The sequence below is a fragment of the Anoplophora glabripennis genome, unplaced genomic scaffold, assembly GCF_000390285.2.
Source record: "Anoplophora glabripennis isolate ALB-LARVAE unplaced genomic scaffold, Agla_2.0 scaffold552, whole genome shotgun sequence".
NCBI lineage: Eukaryota > Metazoa > Arthropoda > Insecta > Coleoptera > Cerambycidae > Anoplophora > Anoplophora glabripennis.
In genome coordinates, this window is record NW_019416628.1 from 303,570 (window position 1) to 325,655 (window position 22,086).

Genomic DNA, 22,086 nt, shown 5'->3' on the forward strand with positions numbered 1-22,086 from the left:
ATTGTACTCGTAAATAAAGTACCTTTATCTAAAGTTATCGGCTTTGGCAAAATTCTATGTGCGGAAATTCGATCATATTCTAATTGATTTCTTAAAATTCCTCGTAAAAATAAAAATGCATAAACAAATTGTCTCAATTTTCGATATTGTCTTGGCTATGGAGTTTATTGCAACTTTTTTCAAAACAATCTCTATACAGTTCAAATTACAATCATCAATGAGAGTTAGATCTGGTGGGAGTTCAACGAATAAATGTTTGCTTTCAAAAGATTGCTAGTAACTTTTAATTTATGACAAGAAGATGGTAGAAGCCCAGCACAAAAGTTTTTTATCCTTTCATGAAACTACTGAAGAAAAGTTTACTATTTAGCACTGGAACAAACAACTTAAAAATCTATGAAACATAAGAAAATATAAAAATAATTCCTGTTGGTAGAGAAGTAAATCATGATTTCTTCCACCAGCCATTCCTTTGTTTGGCCAGGTCCTTTCAATTCCGGCTTATAGGTCGCCTAATTTGAATACCTTAATTAATATTTATGACCGAATGATTAATGAATGCGACTTTATTTATTCCTCGAACTATATAATTCTCGGCACGCAAATTCCATGCAAATTCCTCACACGTAATCTTTACATAACCCAATTTTCAACTTCAACAACGAAAACGGAGCATAAAAAGTTTCATTAATCCATGTTCTGTCGGATTATATCCTATACCACTATCCTAGAGTGATTAATGACCGTACCAAGACATCCCGGTTAATTCGATTGTTAAACAGCGAAACTGTACAAAACGCCACGATTTTTTATTTTATAATCTAATGGATTTTATGCGAGCTCATCAATCTTTGACAAAAATATAAGGATCTGCCGGACTGGTTTCCTATACGAATTTCCTTTTTCGGCGCTAGAAGATAAGTGTCCGCAAAAAACAACGTTATGTCGGCGCCAAATTATTCGCGGCTGTATTGTAAAAAAAGCCAAAAGGAAAAGTCAGGTTAGCATTTTGGAGAGGTGGGAAATTAATATTCATCAATTTTTTGTACGTAAGTGTAAATTTTAAAGAAATTCCGTAATCTTTTTTAATAATACACTGGGTTTGAAAATATTACTTTACTATGACCTTTATGTACAGTGTCTCAGAAATAAACGACAAAATTTTAATGCGTATTTAATTAATTAAAAATAACAAACTTGTACACAATTTTAGAAAAAATTCTTGTTGAATTACACAGGCTGACAAGATTTTAACCCAACAACACGAATATACGTTCCCAAAGGATTTTGGTGCGCTGAATTCGAATTCGAGGATCAAATTTCTCAGTTGGCTCTGGTTCTCGAGATATCCTAACCTAAAAGTGACAAAATCGCGATTTTTTGACATATTTGAGGTTATGTTACATGGAGAAGTATTTTCTTTTTGCTGAAACCATTAATGGGGTGTTAAAGTACTACTAGTTCAACCAAATTACACTTGGAGAAAAAAAAATTGTTACCTGGATTTTTATAAGTGGAAATGGTAAAAGGGCTTATAATAAACCTAAAAAAATAAATGTTGGAGCAGGGGTGGAGGAGGGTTGATTTGGGGGATTGAAAAGTTGTGAAAAATTGTGTCATTGGGATTTCTGGCGAAAGTTGACGTCAAACAAAAAAGTATCAAATACTAAAGTTGTAGATCATGCAAAAATCTACAACTCTTGTAGAAGTCACTTTTTACGATAACCTCAAAATTTACGAGAAAAATTCGAAAAACAGTTTTTTTCTGATTTTTCGTTTCTTATTTCTCATTTCCGCAGAAATAACTTAATTTTGACGAAACTTGGTGAAAGTATACCTTTCTGTGTCTTAAACAACTGCAAATTTTTTTAGATAAAAAAATTAAGAAGTTTCCGAGATATTAATTTTTTCCGATCTGAAACACTTTTTTTCAAAGAAAATTTCTACTTGGGAAAATCATCGTACAGTTCTGTCGGTGATAATTTTTTCCGTTTTGAAAAAATTCAAAAACTGACTACACCATTCATTCTACGGAAAAAAATACAAAAAAGACTGTCTCATTGTTTGACTGAAAACTTAATTTTTTTTACAAATGCACAAATGATAAATTATCTCTGGATGGTTTGAGATTTCAGCAATACCAAATATTAACTGCAAAATCTGTTGACGCGAAACCCGAAAACCCGAAATTTGGCAAAATAATTTTATTTTTTTCTGGTTTTATTTGAAAACGAATTTTAAAATAAAGTGCATATTTACATTGCCACTTTTTTCGTTCTATCCAATGACGTCAACATTTTTGCAATGCGACGTTTCGTCTTGGAGGGGCCATCATCAGGCTAATTTTTAATTCTGAATTAGATGATATTACTATTGTAAAAAGGTTTTCAGCTATCATTTAAAATTTTTCCTGTTTACGGCTCTGAACGTTTTCAAAATATCTACTGGAGGAAGTCGTAACGGTATAAAAGTCAATAAAGCACAAAATATCCAACAATTTTTTTTAATCAATAATTTAAAAAGTTGTACCTAATAAAAAATAATACGAATTTATGTAATATTTTATTATTTCTAATTGGTATTGCTAATAGTAGTAAAAAAATTGTGGGATATTTAGTGCGGAATTGACTTTTATACTGTTATGACTTCATCCAATAGATATTTTGAAAGCGATCAGAGCCGTATTCAGAAAAAATTTTAAATGATAGCTAAAACAAGCTAAAATCTTTTAAGCGATTACAATAGCTATACCATCTACTTCAGAATTAAAAATTAAGGACTATAGATTTTTTCATAAAAAAAGCAGCGACATATTAAAAAAATATTAACCTGATGATGGCTATCGAAGTGAAACATCAGATTGCAAAAATGTTGACGCCATTGTATAGAGCGAAAAAAGTGGCATTGTAAAGATGCAATTTATTTTAAAATTCGTTTTCAAATAAAGCCAGAAAAAATTAGACAATTTTGAAAAATCTCGGGTTTTTCCGGATATCTCCAGAACTACCTGAAATTTTAAAACTTTCTAAATGGCATATTGTTAGGTATAAAAAAACACAACTTGTTTCTAATTTGAGCCACCCCGTAGCTCTTACCGTTTCCTAGATCCTAATGCTATCCCATCCTTATCTTGGACACACTGTATATCTATGAAATCAAATTTTAAAAAAATAAGTACACTAATCGATCCCACGGAAAAAAATTATTATTCGACTTATATTTATAGCAATACCTACTGTATAAAAATAAAGTTTTGGGTCAAACAATGAGACAGTTTTTTTTGTATTTTTTCCGTACAATTGAATGGTGTAATCATTTTTCGATTTTTTTTTAAATTTAAACAAATTATCAACAATTAATGAAAAATTCATTGCTGCAAGTCATTTTTTTGCATTTTTGAGCATGTTTTTGAATTTTGATTACAGATTTTTTGATTTCACCAAAAAGTTTATGTCAAAACGAAAAAAATGATCACCGACAGAACTCTGTACGATAATTTTCCTAAGTAGAATTTTTCGTTGAAAAGAAAGTGTTTCAGACCGGTAAAAATGAACATCTCGGAAACTTCTTGATTTTTTTATTAAAAAAAATTGCGGTTATTTAAGACAGAAAGGTATACTTTCACCAAGTTTCGTCAAAATTAAATTATTTTTGCGGAAATGAGAAATAAAAAACGAAAAGTTAGAAAAAAACCTGTTTCGCATTTTGAGGTTATCTTAAACCTCTACAAAAGTTATATATTTTTGCATGATCTACAATTTCTGTATTGAATACTTTTTTGTTTGACATCAACTTTCGCCAGAAATCCCAATGATACAATTTTTCACAACTTTTCAACCCCCCAAATTAACCTTCCCCCACTCCAGCTCACGCATTTTTTTTCCGTTTATTATAAACCCCTTTACCATTTCGCGTGTCGGTCGTAATAGCTAAATTTGCGAATTTTGAATATGCGGAAATGGCGATTTTAATATGGAGAATGTTCACCAAATCCGAATGCCGCTGCAGCAGAATATTCCACAGACAACATCTTCCGAGACCGCGAAATTTCCAACGTCTTCGCGATACCCGGTCTTTGATAATGACTTGAAATAAAAGCTGTTTTAAATTTAGTTGAGGAGCAACTTACTATTTGGACAAGAACCATTTCAAGGCGGTTGGGGACATCCCAAAGCAAGATCTGGAGAATATTATTATATTGCAACAACGGCAATTTAATATGTTAATTGCATACTTTTAAAAAATAATTTATATCATTCATTACATATTTTAACATTTTAAATTATTTTGTAAAACGATTAGTTTATAGAGTTTTTCGAATAAAATGGAATGGATTTTAATCTCAACACTCTGTATTTCGAAACTGAAGCGTTCCACGACTTACGTTTATGTGATTTTTTTTTAATTTGAGGTGTTTTTTAATTTGCTTTGTGCAATTCGGAACACCCTAAACATATGGTTTCCGTGAAGACTCTTCTGGATGAATGGTCTCGCAAAAAAGGCTGCTACAGACTTACTGACAGTTTCTAGAAAACATCGGATTAAAATTAGTGCCGCCTATGTAGATTTGCCGCAGAAAAAAAAGTGGTCGGCTTAAGTCATTGTTTTAGGATTTTAATTTCGAAATGTTTCATTAGCGAGGTTCTGCGCCGTCTAGATTTTTATCGTTAGCAAATTATTTCAACACTCTGACAACGGATTAAACCGCCGAAAACTTTATCTGTTATTCAAATATTGTTTTTAGAAATGAATTAATTTTGATACTGTACGTAACTGCAAAAGTTTTCACGGCAAATAATAATTAGACGCTGAATATTTGCTATTAAATAGTGGAACATGGCCTTATTATACAATAATGTAGCATTTTATTTACATAACAATGTAACAGTTTCTCTGCGGGTTTATATAATACAGCATTAAAAAAATAACGGTTAGATAAAATCGATTTTTTCCATCGACATTTCTTGGACAAAAAAATGGCACTAATTTCTCCTCATTATTTTTATCTAGCAACCCACGTTTGTAATCTGCAAGGTACATTAACAGACATTGTCGTGATATTTAAAACAACAAGTTATTAATAATTTCGCCGTAAGATTTGCTCATGTGCCAGGAAAAGTATGTAGCTATTCTCTTATGGTGTTGGGCTCATTTTGATTATCACAAAATCGCATATTTGAAAAACAAAACGGCAGATATTTCATTGAAATGTAAAAGCAAAGACAAATTCGGCCGTCCCTCGTACTAATCGTATGCAAGGAAAGAATTATCCACTTAAAACATCAGAGGGCACAGATTCTAACCACCTCAGGATGTCCAACATTGATAAATTTAACCGCCAATTATTAGATTGGTCTGGCTGGGCGAATTCGCTGGGTTGAATAAACAAACAGTCATGTTAAATTCCGTATTATTTTCAACGGGCTAATTCAAAATAGGAATGTCGTAAAAAAGGAGGATTTTCGCGGATCCCAGAATATACGCGATTCGTTTTATTTGAACGTTATAGCCTTCGGCTGGTGTAAAAATAGACGCCAGATCAATTAAAAGAAATAAAGAGTTTCGTCATGAAAATTTCTAGTTAGCGTTCGTTATCTTGATCGAAATTTCAAGTTCAAGTGAAGAATGTGACACGGTTACCAATACACGAAATGCAAACGGAATTTCTGTGGTCGATATACGCGAGTACAGGATGTCAAACCGAATTAAGTGACAAAGAATTCGACTCTAAGCAAAAAATAAGTCCCGAAACGTTTATTGGCTTAATAAAAAAGATGCAAGGTGTTGTAATTTACTAATTAAAACGATATTTTTGGTAATGTGTCCCTACATTTTGAAAACTGAACTCAAAACACATTTCATCTTAATCTTTTTTTATCAGAAACCATTTTACTTGTTATCCTTCATAATTTGTGTTGATTTTTTGGCGATTAGCTTTCCGCAGGCTCATTTGTTTAAATAATAGAGACTATACGCTCACTACCGAGCTATTTGCAATGGCAAACACAGCAGTCTCTACTGGGTGGAGTCCATTGACATTAGTCCTCGAATAATAAGGAAATTTCGAGGGCGTATTCGTGGGCAAACATCGAAATACCTAGCTTGTGTTGCTATCATCTTTGAGGCGTTAAAAAAACGGAATGCTTACTTGTACGCGTTCACTGGAGCTTCATCAACTGACATCCTCAAAAGTTGCTTCCTTTTACCTGAAAAAAAAAAAAAAAACGTATAAATTACTGGTAGGAGTGGTAGGAAATACATATTGGCAATTGTTTAGTATTAAGGACAAGAAAGAAAAATATTTTTATATGCAGTATACAAGATATGTTTAAGGTTGCTAGCTTTGATGTTTTTTTTTAATTAATATTTTAGGCATATTTGTAAGGAGCTTAAATTTATTTGATTTTTCGAGCCACAGTTTTTTATAGATCCACTTTCCTTAAGGTTGAAGTTAACCTCTACTGTCGTCTAAGTTAAAGATGAGGTAGAAGTGGAAATATAGGAAGCGAACCATTGATGCCAGATTTAGCAAAATTTCGTAAGATCGCGTTTTTGCGATTCAATTTATGATTTGAATGAAAAAGGGAAGAACGGAAGGATAAGAAGCTCTATTCGCATAACACACTAGAGTAATATAATAAGAATTAATATTGAAAAAATTTTATATGAAAAGTTCTAAAATAAAATTTGAAATTCTTATATAATTCTAAAACGATTTGAAATAAAAACTTGAAACTTGCAAGTGTTGTACAAGTTGCCAATAAACAAAATTAAGTGGTACTGTCGAAAATATGAAACAATCAATGAAGTAGATGTGGGAGTGGTAGTGTTATTTTTATAAATATAAAATAATAAATTAAGTTTCTCTTAATCATCCTAAAATTTTTTTGGAAATAATTCTATTTTGTCCATAGAAAAACCTCTCGTAGATTTTAAGTACGAGTATAATTTTTGAAATAATTACACTTTTTCATATCTGTTCATAATACACTAGACACAGAAATTAAGGGATATTAAAAAAATCCCAAAATTTTGATGATTTTCAAAAAGCTATAACATGGAGAGAAATAGTCGTAGAGGGAATAAAAAAAAACTGAAGCTTCAAGTGTCAAATTTTTTTTAGCATCAACAGTTTTTCAGTAAAAATAAGAAAATCAAAAAAAATTGCAAATTTTTGCTTTTCTTTAAAAAGGATTATGGACGCGTTAAAAAAGATTTAGAAAAAAAATTTTTGAAAATTTTTTTTTTCGTTTTTATTAGAACAATTAATCTTTTTTATGAAGAAAATATGGATTATTGCTAAAAAAAACATTTTAACTTAAAAAAATTTATAAACAGTGAAAAATTACTTATAACATTGATTTTCAGCATAAAATACAAATTTAATCATTCCGGGCACTAGGAGGAAAAAAAATTGCAGCGTTTTGAAATTATCAGGGTTTCTTTAGGACACTTTGAGGTTGAAAAGTTAGTCAATATCCTTTGTTTATTCATTATTTGTAAAGTTATGCCAAGTTATTCAAATATCCCTAATTATGCAATTCTTTACCTCTTTTCTAACCAACATTTTCACTTCGAAAAATTTTTTTTTCTCAAAAACCAATAATTACGACTTGTAGGCAATACTTTGCAGTTTTCAAAACCTTGCTTGGATTTTCTGTACAACCATTATTTCCCGAGTAATTGATTGCCAAAGTCAAAAACGATTTTTTTGCTTTGATCGGCCATAACTTAGCGAGAAATCATCGTACAGGACTCCAGAACGGCACAAATTGAAGATAATTAATTATCTAAAAGAGCTTTAAGGTGAAATTACCAAAAAAAATTTTGAAGTCCATAGGCCTTTTTAAAGAACAGCAAAAATTTCTAATTTCATTTTCGTTGATTTTCTTACATTTACTCAAAAACTGCTGACGCTAAAAAATTTTAAACTCCAAATCCGAAAACTAGACACTTGAAGCTTCAATTTCCTTTATTTTTTTATTAGCTCTGCGACCATTTTCCTCCAAGTTACACCTCTTTGAAAATCACCCAAAATTTTGTGATTTTTTTAATATCCCTTAATTTGTGTGCCTAGTGTATAACAAAACTAACATTAATGCACCAATTAATTGACTTGATTTATATAGTTTAAGTTTTCAACCTAAATTAAAAAACAATTTCTTCTACTTAATCCAAACACAAACGCACTAAAGCTAATTTGATTTTATTTTTTAAATTTTATATAGTACTAGTAATTATTATTACGACCTGACCTTAATTTTCTTCCCTATTTTGGATCCTAGAACAAACCGACGGTAAATATTGCATTTTAACACCCTGTATCTGAGAAACGAATCTATTGATTAACTAAGAACAGTCGCTGAATTGTTCCAGTCCGTTTTAATTTAATATTCACCTACATATCCACAATTAATATCTGTTAATTATAATCCCACGATTTACACAACACCCCATTACAGCTTAATTACACTTTGATAAATATCTTGGCAATAAATAACGCCTTATCTGATCGATAATTAAAGATTAATAACTAATAGCTAAGGATGGAAAGCAAGCACCAATACACACCTCTAATCTCAATACCGGCTTGTATTTAGAGCGATTCCGACGGCAATGACAATGGAACTAATTTTTTTTTTTTGTTTTCTGGAAAATAAATACTTAAATTTGATAGAAAAGCCATTTCAAACGCTCATATTAACGATATATTCCTAACAAACTGACAGTATTTTAACAAAAAATTGGTTCTGAAAATTCCATTGTGACATACATTTTTCAATACGAAGATAGCAACAAAAAAACGAATATCTTTAATATTGGCACAAAATCGATGACTGTGCATCCGCTCCCTATCTTTCCTCTCCCAAATCTTTGCTCAAAACAGTCTAATGAATGACTTGGTTGCATCGGGCTTAAATGACTAGACTGCAGCTTGCACCTCACTCTAAACATCTAACGAGCGTTTTCCAAAGCGTGTAGGAGCGATTTTGACACTCGGACACCGGGACGATTCGTCAAACTCACCAAACCCAAATCCTCTGCTTCCGTTTTTTCCGTGCCGAGCGATAAAAAGCCGTCTAGAGAAACGATTACGACGCTGAAAAGCCATTGTGGACTGTAAGCGGCTTAACATTTTGGGCGGCATGCGGCAGCCCGTTTGCTCGGAGTCAAAGGCGTACGTGATCACCGGAGAATATTACCGAGTCAATATTTGTACGTCTATTGTCGGTAGCCGGTTTCGAATTACTTTTCTAGGAATTTTTCTTTAAATTATTCATTAGCAAACGTGGACGTCCTTACAAGGTACTTCCGCGAGTGCGGTGCGTTTTCGAGTCCGTACCCGGACGGAATAGGAATCAACGTATAAATAAACGATAAAATAATAGCAAGAGAAGTACGTACTTTTGTAAAATGCACTTTGAGCGTTGAGTGGGGAAGAAATTTCCTGTATAAGACTGTACATGTACGAAATAATTTAGGCTTAAAATAAAAATTCGAAAAATACAGGCTATTTCATTGAAAGTTAATAGTTATTTACACCATAAAGTAGGAGGACGATTTTGCGCCCGAGCGGAGCGAGGGCTGGCAATAGAGTCCGAGACTGGTAAATTATACTTAACTGCTGCGTGGTGTATAACATTTTATCTGCTCCCACAGTTCTATTTAGGGTTCATTAAATAAATAGGCTTTATTTTTGATATTTCTTAATCAATTCATTTTGACATTATTCGAAAATCGAAATCTTGCAAAGTCGCCTTGGTAGTTTAGATTTTGTCGTTTCTAAGGTGTTTATAAACAAAAAAGCTACATAGAAGTTGCAATTTTCCTACTTTTGAATTATTATTTCTAAATGAGTGATTTTTAAACAGAGTGCAACAAATTCTGACTGCGAATTTTTATTGCCCGAGAAATTGAAAGTTCGCTACGGACGAACATATAGAAATTTCAAAGAATGGTACCAGAACAAAAATACTGGTGTTTCTGAAATGTCACTGCTAGCATATTTCATGGAGAAGTCAAGAACTTTAAAGTCAGCGGCGAGTTTCTGGAGTCAAAAATATCGATGACATTATTGTAGTTACAATTCCAGATTCTAAAAATGGTATGTCAGGTACGTTTACAATTACTTCTCGTCTGGGTTCTGTTTCTTACCTAGAAATTCTCAAGAAATATATCAGGATTAGATTGGAAATTAAAACTGAAATTTCATGCATTTTTATGCGCCATCAAGCAGATAGATGTCGCTGTTATAACCAACCGGTCGGCAAGAATACCCTTTCCATGATTCCTAATAAGATAAGAAGTTTTTGAAACTAGAACATCCTGAAACATATACAGGCCATTCATTCCGAAGAACATCGGCAACGTAAGTAACCTCACTTACCTCCCGTCCATAGCAACTTCCACTTCTACGGTAAAATCCACTTACCTCCTTAAAAACAATGTATTAATAGTTTATTTACTATAGTAAGAGCAGATAAAATAATATAAATGGACAAGAAAGTCTACCCATAATTTTAGGGGGTAACATTCACTTTTAGTTCACCAGTATTCAAAAGTACTTTTAACGGGACGTCGCGTCGGTAATATTTTCAATCAAGAGAATATATCGGGAACAGCCGGTACATAAATTTTTGGATCACTTTGAGTTCCTTTCCAATATGTTGTTTAATCATCAACGTGGCTCTCTCTGTACGTATTATGTATCGGTCAGTCCTCAGAAGACCTCGGTACAATTTGTTGCAAAACAGCTAATGAATATTTCTCTGTATCCACAGTTAATATGTCGCAAAAGGCTCACGTAACGCGATGAAAATCAGATGAATGATATACCGTCACGGTGTTTATGTAGATTCGAAGATCTACATGCAATAAAAGCCAATTACAATTTATATAGTCCCGGAAAAAATACGAATTATGCGTAGTGGCGCAATTGAACGCATGTTTAGTAATTCTAATCGTGTTGTTATGGTGCTACGATAAAACTCTAGTTACCATAAATACATCGTTAATTTTTATGCTAATTTGTTGTTTAGCCAACATGATTAATATCACAATTGAATTAATTGATTAATTTACATTATCGACACTTGCGGTGTGGAAGAAACAGACAATTATGTGTGCAGACCGCAATTGTTGGATAATATTACATTGATCCAGAAACCATATCGAAAATTTCTCCACCCAATATACAGGGTGGGGGCATTTATAGCGACTAAAAGTTGAAATACAGTTTCCCAATAACACTTATAATAATAATAATAATAATAATATACGGTGTGTTTCTTCTTGTTCTTTTTCTTGATTCTGAAAGATCGTTTCATTGTCGATCCGACAGTATTAAAATGTTGCCATCTTACATGGGAAAGTTTTCGAGTAAATGACGATTGAATGTTAGAAAACCCAAATCAATTAAAATAAAGCAAAAACGTTATCAAATTTAGTTTTTCGAAATGCCTGAAGTTTTTTATGGATCACGTAGGTGTAAATCTTTACAAAGTGTCACTGTCATACCGACTTTCTAAGTATTGTAAGCGATATAAAAATTATTGTTGAATTTAAAGTATTATGGCACATTTAACTGTCACACAAAGAATTGAAATTTTAATTCTTATCGGATGCGGGGATAAGACTAGAACGCAGCAGGAAGTTTGCGATTTATTTAATGAAAAACATCCAGATCGCCGTATCAGCCAATCAACAGTCAGTAAGATAGAATCTAAATTTAGAGAAACTGGCAATGTTGTAGATATTCCAAAACCTGGACGTCCAAGCGTTAGTGAAGATCACAAACAGAACATTTTGATAAGTATGGTAGATAATCCTCATAATACTTCACGATTGGTTGCATTAAACAATGAAATTAGTCAGACCACAGTGCTACGTATCCTGAGGCAGGAAAAATATCATCCCTACAAAATTCAACTTGTGCAGGAACTCAATGAAGACGATCCCGACCGCCGCTTACACTTTTGTGAAATTATGATGGATTTATGTCAAGTAAATAGAGATTTACACCGGAAAATACTTTTTTCAGACGAGGCCACGTTTTGTCTCAATGGTACAGTGAACCGTCAGACTTGCAGGTATTGGAGTCGGGAAAATCCTCATTGGATGGCAGATACACATACCCAACACCCACAGAAATTAAATGTGCGGACTCTGGAATAGTTGACAACAGAATAGTAGGGCCTTTCTTCTTTGAAGGAACCCATATAGGAGAAAGAGTTTTTACAAAATGACCTTGTTCCAGCGCTTGCAGTAATTTTTCCTAACGATAATGACCCTGATATTCCTGATGACACCATATGGTTTCAGCAAGACGGTGCATCTCCGCACTATGCGCGCCCTGTTCGAGATTTTCTGGACAATTGTCTTCCTAGGAGGTAGATCGGCAGACGAGGACCGATGGAATGGCCCGCGAGATCCCCAGATCTTACACCCCTGAACTATTTCTTATGTTATTTTGGTATCTAAAATTTAACGTAAGTAAAAATTTTTTGCTTTATATAATGTCATTTCAACCTCTTGTTGATATTTTAGGAATAGCTCCGATGACGACTATGTAGTCGAAAGCGCTCAGCTAAGATTTTAATAAAAATTTTATACACACTTTAACATACAAATTTCTTTGGCTTTTCTTTAAATATTTCTTATGGGGCTACTTACAGTCCAAAGTGTACGTTAATAGACCACATAATTTAGAAGAACTCCAAAATTGTATTATAGATGAAATACGCAGAGTTACCCCAGAAATAATTCATAATGTGCAAGAAGAATTTTTACACAGACTTGCGTATTGTCAAGAAGTCGGTGGGTGGCAATTCGAACACTTAATTTAGGTAGAAAATTTAATGAATTGTATTTGCTTGACATAGGAATTATTATTTTTTTAATTAATAAAATTTACGTTTTTAACATTCAATCGTCATTTACTCGAAAACTTTCCTATGTAAGATGACAACATTTTAATACTGTCGGATCGACAATGAAACGTTCTTTCAGAATCAAGAAAAAAATAGGGGGTTGCTATTTAAAAAAATGTCGATGACGTCATTACTCGAAAACAAATGACGCTTGAAAATCGTCTCTTATGCTAAAATATGTATTTTTTAAATTAAAAATCGACCTGTTCGAGGATTTTTCCCAAAAAAATTAGTTTCGTTTTTACTGAAATTATTTCATACTTTAGGTGCGTACTGTATAAATGTGGGGTCTTGGGACAGCCATTGTCAAGCTACAGCGTGTCAAAAATTTAAAAAAAATCAGTTTTTAATTTCTAAACCGCTCGAGATAATTTAAACAAATTCGGTGTGCATAATTTAGTGACAGTAGGTATTAAACAAAAAATTACCAGCTTTAGAAACTTACCAGTGGCGTAAGTGTGGGTATCATCGATCATTATTTGCCAAAGAAAAATATATCACCCTCTATATCTAATTTTTTTAAATTTTTGACACGTAGCTGGACAATGGCTTTCCTAACACCACACATTCATATAACAAAAAAACCTTTATTTGGCCACAGAATACGCCCCTGGATTTTTTACATCTCCTTAAAAAACTACTTGCATAATATAAAACGGAGGATAAATAGAACGGAAAAGCAGCCAATAGTTCGGTCATGAACAAAAAGTTAATGATGAATATCCATATCCAGATGCACATTGTTCTTTGTAAGGTCTTACACATAAATTAAAAACAAGACAGGACCCAGCACCGAACCCTGGGGCACACTACCATAAAACATCTCGTTTCTAGGAGTGACAGTCACTAACCTGCAATATAAAAACATGAACAGACAAAAACAGTCGAATATCTATTCCTAAATGCACAAGTTACAAACACTACCGTTATGTGACTGAAACGTTTGTAACAAATCGACCCTGACCGCTGAAAGGAATGCAGTAGAAATTCGAAAAATATATTTACTCAAAAATTACGGGCCCATCTACCGGCATTATCCAATTATTGATCTAGCTGGTTTCAGTGCTGGACGCCTTCGGTGGAGCAATATTTGTCCCGCTCGTTAACACGACGTTTAACTGGTATTTATTGTTTAATTATGCTTAATTCAATTCAGTTGCCTCATTGTCTTCTATTTCTTTGTCCACGGCTCAACTTACGAGTCGTGAAATCGTAATCGGTTATGCTGCCTCAAACCCCTCTCCCCCCACCTTTCCATGTGTTAAACGCTCTTCACGGCATGCCGTTAATGTCGGAAATATAACGAGCGTTCAAATAAAAACGTGGTCAAGTTGGTTCTGAAAATTTGGACGTAGGGCGTAGCGTATAGCAAATGAACTTAAACGTCATCTGTAAAAGCGCTATATCGCCGCTATCAATTTGAATATTTTCGTTTTAAAAAGCGTTTAAAATGGTGTTTTCTCAAGAACAAAAAGTGTTTATCATAGAGTCCTACTTTAGAAATGGACGCGAGATTGATGGAATATGGAAGTATTCCATTGAGGAATGTTTCATAGAATTTCAAAATCAATTTCCCGGCGTTGTTGAGTACAAAATTTTTCAAAGTGCAGTTCAGCGTTGTGTTAATGTTTTTCGTGAAACGGGCAGTGTAACAAGAAAAGAAGGAAGCGGCCGACCTAAAAAGCGGACTGAAGAATTAAAAGAAAATGTCCAACAAATAATGGAAAATGCGCCAAGAACTTCTGTACGTGTTTTATCACAAATGGTGGGAGTATCAGTCGGTACCTGCCACACAGTGTTAAAAAAAGATTTGCGTTTGTTCTCCTATCGTTTAACTTGTCAGCAAGAACTTCATGAAGTTGATTTTCCGCGACGGGCTGTATTTTGTGAATGGTTTTTAAACAACTACGGTGAACTTCATAATATCACCTTTTTTTCTGATGAAGCCTGGTTTCATTTAAGTGGTTACGTAAACTCACAGAATATGAGAATGTGGTCTTCTGAAAAACCAGATAACTTTTTTGTCGAGGGCCCTCTACACGCTCAAAAAATTGGAGTTTGGTGTGCTCTCAATCGAAGGAGGATTTATGGACCTATTTTTTTTAATGGTACTCTTACTGCGCAAAGGTATAGAGAAGAAATTATCGCTCCTTTTGTTAACCAGCTGGAAGAAAACGAAATTACAAACTTTTACTTTCAACAAGATGGCGCAAGGGCACATACGGCAGGCGAGACGATGAATATGTTGAGGGAAGTTTTCCAAAATCGACTAATAAGTCTCAATGCTGAACATGAATTTCCACCGAGGTCATGTGATATTACGCCGTGTGATTTCTTTTTGTGGCCTTACCTTAAAAACACTATTTTTGAACTGCCTATTCCTGATTTAAACCATCTGCAGGCTCGACTTATAGACAAGATTCGTGAAATTAACAATACCCCGAGCATCTTAGAAAATGTCTTTAATTCTTTGAGGAACAGGTGTGAAAAGTGCTTGGAACAAGGAGGGGGACACTTTCAGCAGCTGCTTTAATTTATTGTTATAACAAGGAGGGGGACACTTTCCGCAGCTCCTTTAATTGTTTGTTATTGTTATCACGATTATTCTTTAAAATAAAGTTATATAGTCATTAACGTTATTGAAACTGACAGCTGCTATACAGCTCGTTGAGAAATGAGGTTGAGTTGGTCGCTATAAGCTACTCCCTACGTCCAATGTGTCAGAGCCAACTTCGACCACGTTTTTATTTGAACGCTCGTTACTAGAGATCCGAGAAAAGCACACAGTTTTGGTTGCTACATTAAAATATCAGTCACTTTCTATTGTCGTTTGCTTATTTCGAAGAAGGCAAACTACAGGCATACGTAAAAAGACCTGCTAAATCTGAATATTCAGTCAGAACACTTGTTTTCGATGCTAAGTTTCCAAATACCGCCTTTATATTCAAGAATTGCCAGTTTTTTTTGCGAGCGCTACCGAGTAAAAAACAGTTAATTAATTGGATAATTAAATTGCGTGTGATGCTTCCCAATCTAATTCAAATCCATCCATTTGATTCATAATAATGCACTTTCGCACTCATACTATACGTGCACAGTAATGAACGATACTGTTGTACTTTACATGCTTCGTTGTAGTTCAAATTTTTCTAGACTGAACTCCATAATCTTTTTTTAAGCCTAAAGAACCCCTTATAGGGGTTTCAAAACTACATACAGTTTTCTCTTTCAAGAACCCAGGGCCGGCTTGCACAAAATTTCCAGTTGCAAACATCAAATTCCTTGACTTCCATGACTGCTTTTAAAATTCCCTGACCATTCCCTATTTTTTTTATGAAGAATAATGAATTCCCTGAGTTTTCCCCGTATTCCCGGTTTTCAAGACCGCTACGAACCATGCAATATACAAAAAATATTTGAGTTGACGCTTCCTACTAACCTCAAGCAAGTTTTATTCCCTCAGTGTAGCATGAATGGAAAATATTTCTTAATAATATGTACTTTTTCATCTAAGAAAACGAAAAAATAAACAGTTCCCCGTATTTTTTTTATTCATAGTTAAGAACACTTCAAACGTAATTGTTCCAGCGAAACCATTACCTTGCATGCCGCTATCTTATTACCATTTCATTTATTTTTACCGGCAAGTTACCGTATAATAAAGCAATAAGAAATTTTTACGACCGGCAACCATCTAGTCCGTAATTATATTGTTTTGAAATAATTCCAGTCGATGAAAAGCGTGGGTGTGAAATTATCCAGTTGCCAGCTTTACAGCTTTATTTCGCCCGTGAAAATACCATTAATAATAATGAGTGCGGTAATTTACTTAATAAAATAGAATATATTCGTTAAATTGTGTGGTTAGCGAGTTTCATAACATTTATATTACTTGTTGTTGATCGGTGTGCGACCCATTAATGTTTGATTAAGGCAAGTAGGCAAGTTATTGAAAATTTGTATCAGAAATGTATATATATGGGATCTGGAATTAGTTGGGGTATTATTGTGTTAGTGGCGAGAATATTGTTAAGGTAGAGCAAATTGTTTGAGTACAAATGGCAAGTCCATCCAATTATACTTCTGTTAAATGTAACGAGCGTTCAAATAAAAACATGGTCGAAGTTGGCTCTGACACATTGGACGCAGGGAGTAGCTTATAGCGACCAACTTAACCTCATTTCTCAACGAGCTGTATAGCAGCTGTCAGTTTCAATAACGTTAATGACTATATAACTTTATTTTAAAGAATAATCGTGATAACAATAACAAACAATTAAAGGAGCTGCGGAAAGTGTCCCCCTCCTTGTTATAACAATAAATTAAAGCAGCTGCTGAAAGTGTCCCCCTCCTTGTTCCAAGCACTTTTCACACCTGTTCCTCAAAGAATTAAAGACATTTTCTAAGATGCTCGGGGTGTTAATTTCACGAATCTTGTCTATAAGTCGAGCCTGCAGATGGTTTAAATCAGGAATAGGCAGTTCAAAAATAGTGTATTTAAGGTAATGCCACAAAAAGAAATCACACGGCGTAATATCACATGACCTCGGTGGAAATTCATGTTCAGCATTGAGACTTATTAGTCGATTTTGGAAAACTTTCCTCAACATATTCATCGTCTCGCCTGCCGTATGTGCCCTTGCGCCATCTTGTTGAAAGTAAAAGTTTGTAATTCCGTTTTCTTCCAGCTGGTTAACAAAAGGAGCGATAATTTCTTCTCTATACCTTTGCGCAGTAAGGTACCATTAAAAAAAATAGGTCCATAAATCCTCCTTCGATTGAGAGCACACCAAACTCCAATTTTTTGAGCGTGTAGAGGTCCCTCGACAAAAGAGTTATCTGGTTTTTCAGAAGACCACATTCTCATATTCTGTGAGTTTACGTAACCACTTAAATGAAACCAGGCTTCATCAGAAAAAAAGGTGATATTATGAAGTTCACCGTAGTTGTTTAAAAACCATTCACAAAATACAGCCCGTCGCGAAAAATCAACTTCATGAAGTTCTTGCTGACAAGTTAAACGATAGGAGAACAAACGCAAATCTTTTTTTAACACTGTGTGGCAGGTACCGACTGATACTCCCACCATTTGTGATAAAACACGTACAGAAGTTCTTGGCGCATTTTCCATTATTTGTTGGACATTTTCTTTTAATTCTTCAGTCCGCTTTTTAGGTCGGCCGCTTCCTTCTTTTCTTGTTACACTGCCCGTTTCACGAAAAAACATTAACACAACGCTGAACTGCACTTTGAAAATTTTTGTACTCAACAACGCCGGGAAATTGATTTTGAAATTCTATGAAACATTCCTCAATAGAATACTTCCATATTCCATCAATCTTGCGTGCATTTCTAAAGTAGGACTCTATGATAAACACTTTTTGTTCTTGAGAAAACCTTTTTAAACGCTTTTTAAAACGGAAATATACAAATTGATAGCGGCGATATAGCGCTTTGACAGATGACGTTTAAGTTCATTTGCTATACGCTACGCCCTACGTCCAAATTTTCAGAACCAACTTGACCACGTTTTTATTTGAACGCTCGTTATAAAATAGTTTGCTTTCCCTGCAAATGAGACAGTTGAAACACCAGTAGGTATTTATCAACCTTCAAACGGTATGAATAATGTTATTCAAATGCGATTTAAAATGACAGAGGTTCGAGTCAACTATACAGGGTGTTTCATAACTATACCGACACAGAGCAGGCACGTGTAGAGGACCCTGTATAAGTAAAAGGAATAGTCAAAATGGAACTCATCCTTTTGTTCCAACAATTACATACTCATAAAAACGAATCCTGGCTTCAGATAGGTATACCCCGTTAAGATAGCGTTTCGCATCATAAAACAGAGATGTTTGTTTTCGCTTTCTCCTTGCTGTTAAGGAGCTCCAAAAAAAAATGGATTGTATGGATAAATAATAAATATAGATATTTAACTTCTGTAAAAAATACACCAAACAAGAAACAAGTACAACTATCTTGTCTTCCTCCAACATAGGCTTCTGCTAATCAACACTTGTATCGAGTATACTATCGAGTTCAGACATGGCTAGGCAATCAACTGAACCCAGAAGACTGGTGTTGGAAATTAACAGATAATACTTTGGAACCGATTCAAACTTTACTTCCACCTGCTCCGGAAAAAACTCCTAAACACTATTTTTGCAATTGCAAAAAAGGTTGTAATGCTAAATGTGGCTGTAGAAGAGTAAGGTAAGGTGTAAGAACACACCGTTCTCCAGCTTGTACAAATTGCCAAAACCAGTCTTGCTCAAATGTCCAATTGAATACAACAGACGAAGATTCATGTGATTTCGATGAAGAGACAGCTGATTCATCTTCATTTGAACAATTTATGAACATCCAGTAAGAAGAAGAGGAGGAGGAAGAAGAAGAAAAAATCGAAGAAGACATGACTGTTGAAGTCCACTTCAAAAATAGTATGAATCAGATTAAAATATCAAAAGAAATCAGAACTACAGTTAAAGTCAATAACCAATATCAATATCAATAATCATCATACAGTTAAAAGAGTATTGTCCCCGAAAATTCCGTCATAACAGTTCGTGGAGTAGGCCTACCGGGGAAACCACGTTAAAAAAACGCGTCAAAGTACAGTACCTCACAGGTGGTGTATTTCCACACCACCTGTGCATATCATGTAGAATATGACTCCTTCAACTATTAGAATCGCGATATCTCAGGAATGGTGATTCTTAAAAAAAAAGTATAAGGACTATTTTTGTAGATAATTTTGAGATTTATAATTTTTGTCAGGACTACTTTTTTGATAAAACATAGGTACCGTTTTGGAAAAAAATCCAAAAAACCTCAAATTTTGACATTTGAACTCGAATAATTTTTTTAGCACACATGGGATCGATGGGGACTTTTGACACTTTATTTCTAATGGCGTACCCAAGGTCTCCACCAAAATTTAGCTCTGTCGGAATTTTCGTTATTTGAAATGTCTATTTTGACCGGGCTATAAGTATGATTAATAATTACGCAACCGGCACATACAGGGATTTTTTAAGGTTATTTTTTTTTCAAAATACCAGAAGATGGCCAGATTTCAGCTGATCTTCATACATTTTTCTCTAAAATGCTCGTAAAGATTTGTACTTTCATACCTAAGTGCTATAAATTTGATTTGGGTCATATCGATTGAGTTTTGAGGTTAGGTTCACAAATTTCAATTTTTTTTTGTATTTTCAGAGAATAAAACGTTGAATATTAAGGATGAGAGAGCAGTAGAGGTGATTTTTTGAGGGGAAGACATCTCAGAACTTTATTAAGTACACTTTCTTCCTCATTACATTACTTTTACTACTATCTTACTCAATCAAGATGACCTAAATCAAACGTATACCATCTCAGATCGTCAGTAGGTATATCTTCCCCTCAAAAATTACCCCTACTGCTCTCCCAATACAAAAAAATTTGAAATTTGGCAACCTAACCTCTCAAAACTCAATCGATATGACCCGAATCAAATTTATAGCACTTGGGCACGAAAGTACAAGTCTTTACGAGTATTTTAGAAAAAAATGTATGAAGATCGGCTGAAATCTGGCCACCTTCTGGAATTTTGAAAAAAAAACCTTCAAAAATCCCAGCGTGAGGCGTCAGAAGTATCGTGTATTAATTTGTTTAACAAAATTCATGCACTTTCGGAGACAAAACCTGATTATCATTTTATAGTTTTTGGTTTTCTATCAAACGACTAAGGCGACTGCCGACGCGAAGCCTCTCAAAATATTTGAAGCGCGACAAGGACGGGACGGTCAACGGTACGACATCCTGTACAACTCACGCATTCGCAAATACCCTACGTGACGCCATCATCCGACTAAATATATAAAACAAAGAAATACCAGCTCGGATATATCATTCCCGCGTTGGTAACCATAACCGGGCAGCCTTTGTTTATAGACAGACTCGCTAGGCCCATGAAACTTGTGAATAATTAATTGTCGGAGCGACAGGAAAAAAGCGCTTCCCAGTGCCCTTAAATAGTCTGTGGGGTGCACGTGCACTGCCGTGATGTATGAGCGCCGGCTAGAATGGAATTTGGTTTCTGACGTTTGCACAATTCGCAACAAAGCAATGCCACGGTAGCAAATTGGCGCAGATCGCAGATAAAATGCTGCATTAGACGAGTACAACTGCAATTATCCGCCGCTGCGGGCAAATTTAAAAGGGAACGGTCGCGAGGATTTCAGATCATAAACGATTCGTAGGACTTAGACCCATTAACGTTCAAAATCAAACCTAGATTTTGGGGGGTCTGACAAAATTAAAAAAATAATAATAATTAATAATTCAGACCACGAAAAGGACTTCCAAGTTGAAAGTACCGCAATTTTTTCCCATTTTCAATATTTCTACCGTGTTTTGAAGACTTTAACGGTAAAATAGGTGCCAAAACCAATAAGAACGGTCTACAAAATCTCTCAACTTAAAAGATCCATGTTGTGCGCATCGATTTAGTCACTTGTTAAACCAAAATGGCGGCTAAACCTTAAAATGGTGGAATTAGATTCTTACGACGATTTTACTCGAAAAATGCGGGTTTCTCGGAAAATCTCCAGAAATAAAAAAGTCTTAGAAGTGGTTAAAGAATATGTTGAAATTTTCCCAGAATTTTTTGATATTTTTCAAATTTTCGACTGCCAATTTTGACCAAATTGCTAGTCTCAGAAAAATAGGAAGAAAATCCTGAACATTCTTCTTCCGAAAAATGGCCAAAATTTGAAAATTTCTGAGTGATGAAAATCCAACAAGAGACGAAAGAAAATATAAAAAATAAATATATGACAAACATTAAAAACAAAAAAATAATAAAAAGGAAACAAAACAAAAATAAAAAAACCAAGAAACAAATTAAATTTAAAAACAAAAACACTAAAAGAGACTTTAATTTGTCTACCCCCAGACGGTAAGAGTTGGTAAACATCGAATATTGATGGCTAAATGACGTATACAGGCTGTTACAAATTCGCTTCTCACTACAGGGATCTTGGAAACGGTAAGAGATACGAAGTAGCTTAAATGGGGGCAAAGTTGCGTAATCAGGGGAACAACATTATGCCTCTAAAAAATCAAGGCTAACATGATAAGTGTTCGAAATATAACAGGTTTATTGCAT

At 34.2% G+C, this 22,086-nt stretch overlaps 1 protein-coding gene across 1 annotated transcript in view; it reads right to left on the reverse strand.

Moving 5' to 3' along the window:
- LOC108911024 (inverted formin-2) overlaps window positions 1–6,212 on the reverse strand; it is a 63,104-nt gene extending 56,892 nt beyond the window's left edge. The window contains exon 1 of the mRNA XM_023455118.1: window positions 6,149–6,212. The gene's annotated coding sequence lies outside the window, so the exon portion shown is untranslated. The remainder of the gene's footprint in view (window positions 1–6,148) is intronic.
- Window positions 6,213–22,086: the final 15,874 nt, after the last annotated feature.